Here is a 4,655-nt window from a genome sequence, read left to right on the forward strand (position 1 = left end):
AAAATAAAAATGTGACAAAGCCACTAAGTAAAAGTACTAATACAAACTTCACCAAAAAGCAAACTGTAGGAAAGGTAGACAATCTGAATTAAAGATATATCATTTTATAATATTAAAATGCCCAGTTTTCAGTAAAAAATCACAAAGCATACAAAGAAACAGTAAAATGTGGTTCATTCATACATAGATGCATTGTTTTTTTTTCCTTTTGAGGAGGACTTTTAAGATATACTATCCTACTAACTTTCAAATATGCAATACAGTATCATTCATTACCATCACAATGCTGTACATTAATCTCTATGATGTATTTACTTTATAACTGGAAGTTTTCACCTTTTGACTCCTTCTTTCATTTTCCCCACCCCGTACTTCCTACTTCTGGCAATCAGCAATGTCTTTTATATATACGAGCTATTTTTTTCTTTAGATTCCTTGTATAAGTGAAACCATACATTATTTGTCTTTCTTCGATTTATTTCATATAGCACAATGTCCTCAAGTTCCAGTCATGTTTTTATAAATGGCAAGATTCCATTCTCTTTTTTAAAAATGCTTATTTAGTGTTGAAAGAGAGAGAGAGAGAGCATGAGTGGAGGAGGGGCAGAGAGAGAGGGAGGGGGAAGCAGAGAATCTGAAGCAGGTTCTGTGCTAAAAACAAAGAGCCCAATGTGGGGCTTGAACCCATGAGACACAAGGTCATGACCTGAGCCGATGTTGGACACTTAATTGACTGAACCACCCAGGCAAACAAACCTCTATTCTTTTTATGGCTGAAAAAAATTATATATATATATATATATATATATATATATATATATATATATCACATTTTCTTTATCAATGTACAATAAGGTGAAAACAATTCTCAAGCACAAATGCTAGTGAAAATATAAAGAAGTAAAGGAAATAGAGAATTTGTGAACAAATGAGAATATCAAAATGTGATAATAGTATAAAAGGAATAAAATAGAAACTCTTGAGCTGGAAAGCAAAATAACTAAAAGAAAAAGGTTAATAAAAATGTTTGGAAAAATATTTGAGCAAGAAGAAAAAATCAGTGGACTTGAAAATATAATGGCTGAAATTATTAAGTCTGAAGAACAGAAATAAAAAAATCAAGAAAATTTAACAGAGCCTGGAGGACCTGTGGATATCATCAAGAGAAAAAGGTATGCATTACAGGGGTCCAAAATGAAAAAGAGAAAGGGGCAAAACAACATTTGGAGAAATAACAACTAAAATTATGCTAAATTTCACTAAAGATTTAAATCTATAAATCTTAGAGTTTATCAAATAGGATAAACTCAAATTGACCCATACGGAGACATATTATACTCAAACTGTCAAAAGATAAAGACAAAGAAAATCTTAAAAGCAGCAAGAAAAGTAACTCTTCATGTAAAAGGTATCCTCAACAAGATTATCAGCCAATTTCTCAGTAAAAAGCCTAAATATGGGATGACATATTTAAAGTGCTGAAAGAAGAAAAATAGCTGCTAGCCAAGAATTCTATATCCAGCAGAACATCATAAATTAGATAGATAAATAAAGATATTACCGATATTTAAAAAAAAAACCTCAGGAGATTATTATCATGTGTTTTCCCTATAAGAAATGCCAGAAAGTGTCACTTAGGTTAAAATGAAAGGACACTATTGTGGGGAACCATGCCCACAGTTGCAGGCCACGTGGTGGGATGAGGGAGCAATGGAGCTGGAACCTGAGCTGCTGCTGCAGAAGGCCCATTAAAACATGCAGGTGGCTCAGAGGCAGAGGTATGGTGGGAGCTGGGCCAGATGCTTACAGGGGTTGCAAGAGGCCCAGAAACAGATCAAAGAAAGTGCATCACAGACAAGAGATGTCTGTAATCTCAAGGTAACCCTTGGGAAGCTTGGATTGGAAAAATACCTTGAATGATTTCAAGGTAACCCTTGGGAAGCTCCTGGATAAGTGATTGGTGACCCTTTTGCAAGAGGTGGACACCATTTAACAGGAGACCATTAAACCACTAGATGACTGCTAGAAGTTCAGAAGTTCATAAAGCATGCAGTTAACACTGAAGAAGACTTAGTCCAAGAAGGGGAGATCACCCTTCCAAGTGTTGTAGGAAAAGAGAATGAAAAACTATGAAACTTTACAAAAAGTCCTCACACATTCAGTTGGTCAGCTTAACAGAAGTGCCTTTACTGGTTGATGTGTCTTGTTTATCGGCTCAGTTACATGACTCAATTCTGAACAAAGTGAAAGACCTCATTTTCAAGTACAGAACAGTAGCATCTTGCCCACCAGTACAGATAGAAAAACTAATAGAGAAATGTGGAAGCATCATTTTTCAGTGGTGTAAGGTCGATGATAACTTTGCTACTCAAATTACAGTCTTCAGTTCCACAAATGCACTTCAAATCATTTTGAGGACATATCTGTAGACTCTGAAACTGAGCTCATAGTATTGCACATAGACCCCAACATTGATTATCAGTTCAGAATCTGTTCCTGAAGAGATGGCCAACAGGAGTGGAGCCCTTGGGGCATCCTCCAAATTGGTCACTCTACATTGGTGCCTCATGAGTGCACAGCTGGCTTTGAGGGGTACAGACTGAGGAATTGAAAAAATATAGCCCTCCAGAATGATCGTGAATCCTCAGATATCCTCTGCTCCAGTGCTCCAACTTATTTCTGTGGGCAGACATTGACATTCAGAGTTAAAACTGAGGATAACCAGACAAAGGAGACAGTATAGGAGTGTGTGCAGAAAAATAGAATGGATATGATCCTCTGCAGCATGATCAAGCAGTGTGCATTATACAAATGGTGCAGTTTTGTAAGTGGAAAATAAATGACTGATTAGTTGCTAGCAGTTATTGAAGTTGTGACTCTAGGATCCACCAATAATAATGGAGGAAGAAACATCAATCTTCCGAAACTTACTAGCTCAGATAGCATAGAATCGGTTTTTGATTGGTTGCATAATCAATCTTGTGGTTGTCTTTATTTTGGATGCTCATTTTTCTATCTTGGATGGAAATGTTGGTAACCTATGTTTGGGGATGATTGTCTTTGGTTTGAAGGGCTTTAAATATAGCTGTCCTCAGCTCAATTTTAGTTGAAATTGGTTAAATAATTTTGTTAGATTCAACTCTCAGTTAAAACATTGGAAATGGAAATTGTTTACTGGGTTTATTTTGGAAGATTTCAGAAATAAGAGATTTGACTATTGTGGACAAACTTGTAGTGCTGTCATTTTTTTTTCTTTTAGCCCAGTGTTAATTGAAACACCAGCACCAAGATAAAAATCTAAGTGAATTTTCTTATGTGGATCCTGATAAACTTAACAGAAGACCATGGAGGAGGGGAAGGAAAAAAAAAAGGTTAGAGAGGGAGGGAGCCAAAGTATAAGAGACTCTTAAAAACTGAGAACAAACTGAGGGTTGATAGGGGGTGGGGGTGGGTGGGTGATGGGTATTGAGGAGGGCACCTGTTGCATGAGCACTGGGTGTTGTATGGAAACCAATTTGACAATAAATTTCATATTTAAAAAAATCTAAGTGGATTTTAAAAACAAATTTAATGTTTATTTTTTAGAAAGGTATAGAGTGTGCAAGCAGGGGAGGTGCAGAGAGAAAGGCACAGAATCTGAAGCAAGCTCCAGACTCAGAGCCCAATGTGGGGCCCGAAGCTATGAGCCTTGAGATCATGACCTGACCCAAAGTCAGATGCTTAACCGATGGGGCCACCCAGGCGCCCCCTAATTGGCTTTTAAAGTATGAGGATATATATACAGAGAGCTCTATACCCTTCCACTGTACTTCTTTAAAAGTTGGTTATTAGAACAGAAAAGCTTAATGTAACATTATTTTATTAAATTTCTATCTTTTAAGGATCCAAGCCCATGTAAGACTTTAGGATAAAACAACAAGATAGACCAAAGAGAAGCCAGAGTTTGGTAATATACATTCACCTGTGTGCTCTCTACATGAGTGCTGAATATACTCTGTATTCAGGTAATTGTAAGCAGTATTGAATTTTATCTCATGTTCAGTAATATTTAAGCCCCAATAGTGTAAGCATTTTTTTTAATTACTGAACAAATGTCTACAACAGGTATTTTCTTATTTCTTTCCTTGCAGTTTGATTCATGATAGGCTAGAGGATTTTTACAGAGTATAACTACTTACTGACATAGTATACACAGCAGTAACCATTCACCTATTTGTAATATGCACACATACATATCCAGCCTCAGTGATGTGTATGTTACTACTCATAGGGTATGAGCTGCAGTCCAGTTTAATGTCAGTTTTATAAATTGTCTTTAAGTGGATCAAAAAAATATAGGGTAAATACTTAACCTATTTTGGCAGGGGAGGGACTTAAATTTGTTTAAAATATTTACTTGGAGGACTTACTTAGTATGTAAAAATGATTATCTTAACTTGTTATACCAGCCTACAGATTTTTTAAAATGTGAACTTTTTCTTCATTTTTAACAGTAGAAATGTGGAAAAGGAAGTTTGATATTTTTGTAAGATAACTTATCTGGGGACTTAAATTCCCTGTTAGACAATCATGACCTTTTCCCCTTGCCTTTTTTTTAAAAAAACACATTGGCTTTCATTTGTTTAGTGATTGTTTAGATGTTCTAGAGTATAGAT

The 4,655-nt window shown here is 35.7% G+C and overlaps 1 pseudogene; it reads left to right on the forward strand.

Moving 5' to 3' along the window:
* Positions 1-1,707: 1,707 nt before the first annotated feature.
* On the forward strand, positions 1,708-3,037 carry LOC131502075 (cytokine receptor-like factor 3; annotated as a pseudogene).
* Positions 3,038-4,655: the final 1,618 nt, after the last annotated feature.

The sequence above is a fragment of the Neofelis nebulosa genome, chromosome X (genome assembly GCF_028018385.1).
Source record: "Neofelis nebulosa isolate mNeoNeb1 chromosome X, mNeoNeb1.pri, whole genome shotgun sequence".
Classification (NCBI taxonomy): Eukaryota; Metazoa; Chordata; class Mammalia; order Carnivora; family Felidae; genus Neofelis; species Neofelis nebulosa.